Genomic DNA, 11755 nt, shown 5'->3' on the forward strand with positions numbered 1-11755 from the left:
CGAGAAGTTTGGGCTCGGGTGAGCCTGAATGCTGAAGATATCTACCTATTTGGAACCATGGTAACAGGGTTCTGGCTGATCGGAGCTGGCTTGGCCCTGACTTATCGAAGAATTAAGGAAGTGGAACTGGCTGTTCAAACCCCCACAAAGCTGCCCGCTGGGATTGAAACGATGGGAGAGGCGTGAGTTTCTCAAAATGGCCTCATTGAGTGCAGCACGGATAAGATCTTGGAGAGGCTACAGCTGCTGTGAATACTCAGAATAAGATCTCTGACTGCAGACTGGATACATCTCGGAAGGGCTCGCTCGGAATAACATCTCTGGGCGCAAATTGGATGACATCTCAGGGAGGCACACTGCCGTGAGTTCTCAGAATCGGCTCCTTGACCACAAGAAATGACAACATCACAGAACGCAAGTATGGCGAAGCTCGCGGCTCTCCAACGGGAGATTGAGAGACCAGTGATGGACTGTAGAACTGCTTTGAAATTCATATGAGCTGTTCGCACTAAAGTAAAAATACCATCACTTATGTGGATACCCCTTTGGCACCAGCTGCAAGGCCAGAGCTGAAGAAAACACCCTGATAACGACTGTGTTTAGATTGTTCTTCCCATTCCATGCAAGGCCACCTGGGTTGGCTGGAAGACTGTTTACTTAGCCTGGCAGGGCGAAGGACACTGTCTCAGCTGAACTCTGGACACGCACACACATACATATACACTGATATGCACACACTCATCCCCCCTCCCTTTCCAAATGCCTTCGATGCTTGTTTCCTGCGGGGGAGCACGGCGGGTCTGTGTGCCACGCTGGATGGTAGCGCTGTGCAGGGCGGCTGCTGTGTTCGATTCGGATTACTCCTCACCCCCCACCCAATCCTGTGGCTTGTCATGTCTTTCACAATGTTGTGCTGTGGACCTTTATGTGCTTTTTGTGCAGAGGAGTTTTTTTGTTTCCTGTTCTTATGCTGTCCTACCATGGAAGCACAGCATGAGTAGAGGTCTCTTTCTTTCCTCTTGTACTTTCCCATTGTAGTGTATATTTCAGTGTTTTTCTGTAACGCTACCGATCTCTGACTTGTATCCCCATGTGATGTCTGTGTTGTGTGTGTAAGGTCGGGGGGGGGTCCCATTTCACTGCAGGGCAACCTGCATGTGGCGAATAAAGCTTTGATTGATTGATTGTTTGATTGATTGATAGAGAATGACAATGTTGTTGCATCTGTCTTTCTTTTCCTCCCTTGCTGGTGTCTGATCTTGTTTTCTGTGCCTCTTTGCTGACTTTATAAACACCCATTTAGGATAACCGCATGTTTTAAGAGCTTCCTTTACATGTGTGTGTTCCTTCTTTATTCCTTCAGGCTTAGAGGGAACATGTTCTGCCCGGTGGTGTAGGGTCCTGATTACTCCAGGTTTGTGTTCCAGAGGGTGATGGGAGTCAAAGAGGAGGTACTGGTCCGTGTGTGTGGGCTTCCGGTAAACTTCAATGTTGAGGTTGCCATTCTCCTTAATGTGCACAGCGCAGTCCAGGAAAGGCAAACAGTTGTCCTTTGTGTCTTCCCTGGTGAACTTGAAGTTTTTATCCACAGCGTTAATGTGCGCAGTGAAGGATTCCACTTCTTCTGTCTTGATTTTGACCCAGGTGTCGTCCACATATCTGTACCAGTGGCTGGGTACTCTTCCTTTGAAAGAGCCAAGAGTCTTCCTTTCCACTTCTTCCATGTAAAGGTTGGCTACAATAGGTGACACGGGGAGCCCATGGCACAGCCATGTTTTTGTCTGTAGAAACCTTCGTTGTATTTGAAGTATGTAGTGGTGAGGCAGAGGTCTAACAGTGTGCAGATCTGATCGGGTGTGAAGTTGGTCCTGTCCTCCAAGGAGCTGTCTTCTTGTAGTCATTTTCGGACAGTCTCCACGGCCTCCGTGGTGGGTATGCAAGTGAAGAGAGTGACTACATCAAAGGACACCATGGTTTCAAGTTTCTGAACCTTGTTGGTGGTAAATGGCCTGTATTTGTATAGCGCTTTACTACCCCAAAGTGGTTTACACATCCAGTCATCCACCCATTCACACACTGGTGATGGCCATCACACTGGTGATGGCCATAAGAAGCTAAATGATCTTCTTATGGCCTCTGACAGTGGACTCATCTCTGTGCTTGTCCTGCTAGACCTCAGTGCAGCGTTCGATACTGTCGACCATAATATCCTATTAGAGCGATTTGAACATGCTGTAGGTATTACAGGTACTGCACTGCAGTGGTTTGTATCATATCTATCTAATAGACTCCAGTTTGTGCATGTAAAGGGAGAGTCCTCTTCACACACTGAGGTAATTATGGAGTTCCACAGGGTTCAGTGCTAGGACCAATTCTGTTTACATTATACATGCTTCCCTTAGGCAGTATCATTAGAAGACATAGCATACATTTACACTGCTATGCTGATGACACCCAGCTCTATCTGTCCATGAAGCCAGATAACACACACCAATGAGTTAAACTGCAGGAATGTCTTAAAGACATAAAGACCTGGATGGCCGCTAACTTTCTGCTTCTTAATTCAGATCAAACTGAGGTTATTGTACTCGGCCCTGAAAAGCTTAGAAATATGGTCTCTAACCAGATTCTTACTCTGGATGGCATTACCTTGGCCTCCAGTAACGCTGTGAGGAACCTTGGAGTCATTTTTGACCAGGACATGTCCTTCAACGCACATATTAAACAAATATGTCAGACTGCTTTCTTCCATTTGTGCAACATCTCTAAAGTTAGAAATATCCTGTCTCAGAGTGATGCTGAAAAACTAGTTCATGCATTTATTTCTTCCAGGCTGGACGACTGTAATTCATTATTATCAGGATGTCCAAAAAACTCACTGAAAAGCCTTCAGCTAATCCAAAATGCTGCAGCAAGAGTCCTGACAGGGACTAGAAAGAGAGAGCAGGTTTCTCCTGTTTTGGCTTCCCTTCATTGGCTTCCTGTGAAATCCAGAATTAAATTCAAAATCCTGCTCCTCACATACAAGGTCTTAAATAATCAGGCCCCATCTTATCTTAATGACCTTGTAGTACCATATCACCCTATTAGAGCACTTCGCTCTCGCTCTGCAGGCCTACTTGTTGTTCCTAGAGTATTTAAAAGTAGAATGGGAGGCAGAGCCTTCAGTTTTCAGGCCCCTCTTCTGTGGAACCAGCTTCCAGTTTGGATTCAGGAGACAGACACTATCTCTACTTTCAAGATTAGGCTTAAAACTTTCCTTTTTGCTAAAGCATATAGTTAGGGCTGGACCAGGTGACCCTGAATCCTCCCTTAGTTATGCTGCGATAGATGTAGGCTGCCGGGGATTCCCATGATGCATTGAGTTTTTCCTTTCCAGTCACCTTTCTCACTCACTATGTATTAACAGACCTCTCTGCATTGAATCATATCTGTTATTAACCTCTGTCTCTCTTCCACAGCATGTCTTTTATCCCGTCTTCCTTCTCTCACCCCAACCAATCACAGCAGATGGCCCCGCCCCTCCCTGAGCCTGGTTCTGCCGGAGGTTTCTTCCTGTTAAAAGGGAGTTTTTCCTTCCCACTGTTGCCAAAGTGCTTGCTCATAGGGGATCATATGATTGTTGGGTTTTTCTCTGTATCTATGAAGCGCCTTGAGGCGACTTATGTTGTGATTTGGCGCTATATAAATAAAATTGAATTGAATTACATTGTAGCCACAGACACTGGTGCCACCGGGCCCTCTGACCACCACCAGTAGGCAACGGGTGAAGTGCCTTGCCCAAGGACACAACCAGCAAGGCTGTCCGAGCCGGGGCTCAAACCAGCAACCTTCCGATTATAAGGCGAACGCCCAACTCTTGAGCCCAGTGAAGTCGGTGGAGTTCAAATCTGCGACTCTCCAACATTTGACCCTAGAATTGAAGAAGCTTCTCGGATGAGAGGTGAAACGCCTTCAAGCCACTTAAAGAAGTCCAGATGCTTTTCTTTCCAAGCTCCTTAGACTACGATGACCTGGATGACTGAGAACCTTCACAGACATAACGGTGTACAGAAAGAGTTGAACGTGCAGACATGTTGAGAGCGCGAGCAGCACATTGTAAGCAAGCACAAATGCAAAAACTGAGTGAGAGGAGCTGCTACTGTGTGTGTGGATAATAGCAAACACTGAAATACATTTTTTTGCACGCAGCAATGAATTTTGTTCACTCAAATTGAGCTTTTTGCTCAAAATAAATTTCTCCTCAAAATGCAACATTTGCACCTGAAAATTTGTTTTGACGTGCGCTCAAATTTTGTTTTTTTTACCTGCGCTCAATAGTGGGATAAAAATAACGCCATATGTGGGTGTCTCTCTCTTGCTGTGTGTCTTGCTCCCCCACTGTGAGTCTTAGTCATGTCTTTGTGTTTTGTCTCCCTCACCTGTTCCCTGTTCTGTTTTTGTTTCATCCCTGTTTCCCCAGTCCAACGCTCCCATGTTTGTTTGTCCCCGTCTAGGTGTCGACCTGTGTTTGTGCTATTTCCTGTCTTATTTTGATAGTCCTTGTCCTCGTGTGTTGTGTTCAGTTTTGCTTCCCCTGTCTCGTTATGTCTAATTTTTTTCTCCTGTGTTCCCCAGATGCCTCAGCTTCCCCGATGATCCTGCGGTGTATTTATTGTATGAGTTTCCCTTTGGACTCACGAAGAATAAGTCATTCTGTTAGTAGGCAGCGAGAGAAAAGGAAAGGCAGGAGTGTGGAGGTGCGAGTAAGGACTTCAAATTAAGGGACTATGACTGGTAAGGGGAGAGAGCTGGTTGATATGATCGACTCACCCAAGTGATGTGAAACTTTAACCAAAACCCCCAAAATTAACGCATAACAAAAAACATTAAGGACATGATCTATGCAACGTAGCTCAGAGAGGAAACATTTCTACATTTTAATTCCATTGTACCTGTGACAATGACAATAAAGACATTCTGATTCAGAAGAAACACCATCTGCAGACCTCTGCTACCTGACTCACACACACACACACACACACACACACACACACACACACACACACACAGTCACATAGTCACTTGGTCTAGTCTTAGTATTGAGTGGAGATGTGAGCCTCATAGCTTCCCTGCAATCTACTGACATTGATCTAAGAGAAAGATCAAACTTTGGCCGACACTCTCAGCTTCTCAGTAACTGTGTGAGTGTGTGAGGTAAGTGTTAAAACGTGCACATGATTATGTATGACATGTTTTGTGCATAATGGAATTTCCAGGCAGATGTAAGTATCTTGCTTAAATACCTTAAACCACCTTAAACAAGCTTTGTTTGTGTAGGCTTGTGTGCATCAGTGTGTGACAGCATTTGTTGTCATGGGTGTGTTTCTGTACCACAGTGCACTCACATGTGAGCAGAGGTCTGTGTGAGCTCCTGAGTGGCACCACCAAGCTGATAGTGTATTGGACGGGAGAGACTGGCAGGCAATCAGACTCTGTCCAGATGACCCAAGCCCAGCAGCGTCTCCTTGTTTCCTCAGTTAAAGGACTGATGGACAGCTCCGTCACAGGCTGCTAAACCCCTGGAAAAACTATGGAGAATGCTCAGTTTTTTGATGTTGAAGCAAATAAACAAAACCACACAAACTATTTGTTTTAATAGCAATTAATTGTAATAACTTAAAACGATTTGGGGGCTGAGTTTGTGACGCAGCATTTTTAAGGTTTTCTTCTTGTGAATTCTTTGTTTGGAATGTTTTAGTTTTCTATTAGTTAGTATTCACTTGCTCTTTGCTTTGCCTGTAAGCTTAGTTATATTTGTTTCCATTGTGTCTCATCTCCCATTCCCGTTTACATGTCTCCTCCCCGTGCTCTGTGTCATGCCTCTCCTGTCTGTCATGTTTATCCATGTATGTTTAAGTCCTTGTGTTTAAGTCTCTCCCTCACTATTTTGAAAGTCTTGTGTTTCCATGTTCGGTGTGTTTAGGTTTGCTGCCCCTGTGGCATCATGTTCATCTGTGTCAGCTGTTTCCCAGGTGTTTCCCCTTCCCTCATCACCCTTCTGTCTCCCTCTGCTCAGGGTCAGGTCGTCTGTCTTCCTTCCCTCATGTTCCTGGGATTCATGTTGTCTTAAGTCTCAGTTTGTTTTCTCAGGTTCATGTTCATGTTTATATCTGGAGTTTTTCCATATTTAGCTTTAGCTTTTCCCAGTTTAGGTTACAGTTTAGTCTTGTCTCTGTTCACCTTTGCCCTTTGCTTTTTTAGTTTCCCACCAGTCTAAATAAACGGCTCGTTTTTTGTTAAAATCCATTTCTGTCCCTCGTGTTTTCCTGCATATGGGTCCGCACCTCAAACACATCAGCCTCTCGGCCGTGACACAAACAGCAGCATGTTTTGGTGGAGAACGAGAAGGACGGCAGTCAGCCTGTGGAGAAGGATTGGATCAGGTTCTCCAGAGGTGATTGGTGGTCTGCAAACTGGTCTAGTCTCTTTTTCAGCTGTGACTGTCTCCGTCCCACAATTACACCACAATTATCATACCTACCACACAATACATGCAGTTTTTATTAAGTCCCTAAATAACCAGGAAAAAGTTTTTTAATTTATCCATCTATTTTCTTAACTGCTTATCGTATCCTACTTTAACAACCCTGCCACCACAACCCGCTTCCCAAAGCTGCTCTTCTTATTTTTGCAGGACTTTCCATGTCTGTTTGTGTCATTCATCACCTTTTCCTTCTATTACCCACTTACATGGTCTACTTAGATGTAATATGCTCCTGTCCTCCTCTTACATTATCACACCATCTTTTCATTTTCCACAGAGGCATCCTTCCAGAAGATTGCTGTGTGATAGTGATGAACATTTAAGGGAAAGGTGACGGGGAATGGAGCGAGCTGCTTATTTGGTCACAGCCTGAGGCAGTCATATGTCAAATGTGGCACTCCAAAGGTCCCTTTCAGCTGCTGTTGCAAGAATCTGGCTGAACGACTGAGAAAGTGGAGAAAAAGGTCTGGGCAAATGGAAAGTTCTCTGTGTCTGTATTACTTTTGAATTCAATTCAATTCAATTCAATTCAATTTTATTTATATAGCGCCAAATCACAACATAAGTCGCCTCAAGGCGCTTCATAGATACAGAGAAAAACCCAACAATCATATGACCCCCTATGAGCAAGCACTTTGGCAACAGTGGGAAGGAAAAACTCCCTTTTAACAGGAAGAAACCTCCGGCAGAACCAGGCTCAGGGAGGGGCGGGGCCATCTGCTGCGACCGGTTGGGGTGGGAGAAGGAAGACAGGATAAAGACATGCTGTGGAAGAGACACAGAGATTAATAACAGATATGATTCAATGCAGAGAGGTCTGTTAACACATAGTGAGTGAGAAAGGTGACTGGAAAGGAAAAACTCAGTGCATCATGGGAATCCCCAGCAGCCTACGTCTATTGCAGCATAACTAAGGGAGGATTCAGGGTCACCTGGTCCAGCCCTAACTATATGCTTTAGCAAAAAGGAAAGTTTGAAGCCTGATCTTGAAAGTAGAGATAGTGTCTGTCTCCTGAATCCAAACTGGAAGCTGGTTCCACAGAAGAGGGGCCTGAAAACTGAAGGCTCTGCCTCCCATTCTACTTTTAAATACTCTAGGAACAACAAGTAGGCCTGCAGAGCGAGAGCGAAGTGCTCTAATAGGGTGATATGGTACTACAAGGTCATTAAGATAAGATGGGGCCTGATTATTTAAGACCTTGTATGTGAGGAGCAGGATTTTGAATTCTGGATTTAACAGGAAGCCAAAACAGGAGAAATCTGCTCTCTCTTTCTAGTCCCTGTCAGGACTCTTGCTGCAGCATTTTGGATTAGCTGAAGGCTTTTCAGGGAGTTTTTAGGACATCCTGATAATAATGAATTACAGTCGTCCAGCCTGGAACTAATAAATGCATGAACTAGTTTTTCAGCGTCACTCTGAGACAGGATATTTCTAACTTTAGAGATGTTGCACAAATGGAAGAAAGCAGTCTGACATATTTGTTTAATATGTGCGTTGAAGGACATGTCCTGGTCAAAAATGACTCCAAGGTTCCTCACAGTGTTACTGGAGGCCAAGGTAATGCCATCCAGAGTAAGAATCTGGTTAGATACCATATTTCTAAGCTTTTCAGGGCCGAGTACAATAACCTCAGTTTGATCTGAATTAAGAAGCAGAAAGTTAGCGGCCATCCAGGTCTTTATGTCTTTAAGACATTCCTGCAGTTTAACTAATTGGTGTGTGTTATCTGGCTTCATGGATATTAATGATGCTGCCTAAGGGAAGCATGTATAATGTAAACAGAATTGGTCCTAGCACCGAACCCTATATGTGTATATATATATATATATATATATATATATATATATATATATATATATGTATATATATATATATATATATATATATATATATATAAAACACCCAGCACGCCCCTGCGGGCGGTTTATCCTTCAAGCTCGGGTCCTCTACCAGAGGCCTGGGAGCTTGAGGGTCCTGCGCAGTATCTTAGCTGTTCCCAGGACTGCGCTCTTCTGGACAGAGATCTCCGATGTTATTCCCGGGATCTGCTGGAGCCACTCGCCTAGCTTGGGAGTCACCGCACCTAGTGCTCCGATTACCACGGGGACCACCGTTACCTTCACCCTCCACATCCTCTCGAGCTCTTCTCTGAGCCCTTGGTATCGCCGTCATTGTGGATGTTGGGTATCGAAGAATCCATAGGTCCGTCATCCTATTCATGTAGCCCCTTCCGCCGGGGTTACTTGCGTAGTAGCATTCCAACAACGCCCTGTTTTCGTCTCTTGCCCACCGATGCCTTCTTTTATATATATATATATATATATATATATATATATATATATATATATATATAGGAACAGGAAGCTAACTGAATTATTAATGTTTGCAACACACAATTTCCTGCTAATTGTGCCACTGTATAATGCTAAGAGACAAAACATGATTACACATTCATGCTTAGTCTGCTGAATGCATTCAGGAACCTCCGACCTGAATCATTCAATACCAGCAGCACCTCTTCAGTTTTGGTGTCGGGTTCTTTTCAACATACCGTGGTTTTAAAAACGGAATGAAAAACAGGGTCCAGGTTTAAGCAGAGTATTTTGCAGCCCCAATATCATCACAGCTTATAACCACTGAGCTGGCCCTCACGGCCTGTGGTCTGTGTCGAGTCGTAATATTCTCTGACAGTGAGGCTGAAACAGTTTAGCAGGGTAGCAGAGTCCATCTATAACACAGACAGATACATTCTGTGCCTCCTTTCTTAAAATCAAAAAGTTATTCACATAACCCATTTGTAGGTTTTGTTTCTTGGCTCCTCTGCTCAAGGTTGTCCTGAGTCCTCCTGACAAAACCCAGTGCTCATGAAGTATTTCAAACACATCACTCTCAGCATTTGGAAACCTTTCTTCTTTCTCCCTTGTTGTGTTGCAGTACTCTCTGTTTCCCTTTGTTCTCTGGGACTCATTTTTTTCATGTCATGGCTCTGTGGGGAGGGAACGGCTCGCTTTGTGTGTGTGTGTGTGTGTGTGTGTGTGTGTGTGTGTGTGTGCGTGTGTGTGTGTGTGTGTGTGCGTGTGTGTGTGTGTGTGTGTGTGTGTGTGTGTGTGTGTGCGTGTGTGTGTGTGTGTGTGTCCAAGCAGGGCGCAATCACTCTGTCTCTATTACACTGAGTAAAGTTTTGCAGCTGACAATATAACAGTGCTCAGCATTTGTGTGAAGATGCTGTTTGTTGTTATGATGCTTGGAGTCTCACACTGATTACATTGAACTGCATGATTACTTAATCACATGTTAGTGAGTATTGAATTATCATCTTGGATTTGTCAGTGAAAGCAACAATAAACTGCAGTTAACACGTCACTAATATATGTTGTGCTTTTCTTCCTTTGTCAGCTGTTTGTAACGTTTCAGTATTTTTCATACAGTTTACATACGTTAGAATATAATAATCCTTTAATTGTCCCACAAGGGGAAATTTGGTTGTAACAGCAGCAATAACAACACATATACAAACAAACAGGTCACGGGACACAGGACAGAAACAAACAAGATTTTTACATATTTACATCAAGGACAATGGTTACCAAAAACAGAGTACTGTACCGTTATTAAAATTAAAGAAAATTAAATACAGATAAGAGGCAAACCCAGGTTATAGTGTGAATCGGTTGATAAAATAGTGCCAAGTTACAGCGCTGATGTAAGCCTCTGTTTGTTTGGAGCAGTTTTGATTGTACAGTCTGACAACTGCAGGGAGGAAGGATCTGCAGCTTCATGCATCGAGGATGCAGCAGTCTGTCACTGAAGGAGCTCTGCAGTTCAGAAACATTTACATGCATGGGGTGGGAGACTCTGTCCATCGGAGATGTTATTTTGGCCAGAGTCCTTCTGTCTCCACCACCTGCACTGGGTCCAGGGTGCATCCCAGAACAGCGCTGGCCTTCCTGATGAGTTTATCCAACCTCTTCCTCTCTGCTGCAGATAAACTGCTGCTCCAACATACAACACTGTAAATATGACAGATGCAACCACAGAGTCATAGAAGGTCTTTAAAACTTTCTGCAGCCATTAACAAACACCAGAATAAACACCCCGAGGCTGCTTTTATTGTTGCTGGCGACTTCAACCACACCAACTTAAAGACAGTGAGCGAGGGAACCCCACAACCACAACCAAAGCAGACATGACACCAGACCACCAACCTCTGACTCTCTCCCCCACCGATGTAGGAGCGGTGCTGAGCAGGATCAATGTCCACAAGGCTGCAGGCCCTGATGGCATCCCCGGGCGTGTTCTCTGAGCGTGTTCTGGGGAGCTTGCAGGAGTGCTCACAGACATATTCAACCTGTCCTTGGCCCACGCTGTGGTACCGGCCTGCTTCAAATCCACCTCCATCGTCCCGATACCCAAAAACTCCAACCCATCTTGCCTCAATGACTACCGCCCAGTAGCACTCACCCCCATCATCACTAAGTGCTTAGAGCAGCTGGTCCTAGCACACTTCAAATCCTGTCTCCCCCCCACCCTGGACCCCCACCAATTCGCATACCGCCAGAACAGGAGCACAGAGGATGCAGTCTCCATCGCACTGCACTCTGTCCTCTCACACCTGGACAACAACAACACCTACGCCAGAATGCTGTTTATAGACTTCAGTTCAGCATTAAATACAATCCACCCCTCACAACTCATCAGGATACTGACAGACCTGGGCATCAGTTCCCTCATCTGCAAATGGTTACTGGACTTCCTGACCAACCGCCCCGAACATGTCCGGCTGGATAACCGCTGCTCATCTACAATCACGATGAACACCGGTGTACCACAAGGCTGTGTGATGAGCCCTTTCCTCTACTCCCTCTTCACCCACGACTGTAGACCTGCTGATGGTTCCAACACCATCATTAAGTTTGCAGATGACACCACGGTGATTGGCCTCATCAGTGACAACGATGAGGCCGCCTACAGGGAGGAGGTGGATCGTCTGGCTGAGTGGTGCGACACAAACAACCTGCTGCTTAACACCGAGAAGACCAAGGAGCTCATCGTGGACTGCAGGAGGAATGCTGACCCACATCCACCCATCCACATTAAGGGGACGGCTGTGGAGCGTGTGAGCAGCTTCAAGTTCCTGGGAGTCCATATCTCCGAGGATCTCACCTGGACGACCAACTGCTCCAAGCTGGTCAAGAAGGCTCATCAGCGCCTCTTCTTCTTGAGGACTC

This window comes from Aulonocara stuartgranti, assembly GCF_965226115.1.
Source record: "Aulonocara stuartgranti genome assembly, chromosome: 8".
NCBI lineage: Eukaryota > Metazoa > Chordata > Actinopteri > Cichliformes > Cichlidae > Aulonocara > Aulonocara stuartgranti.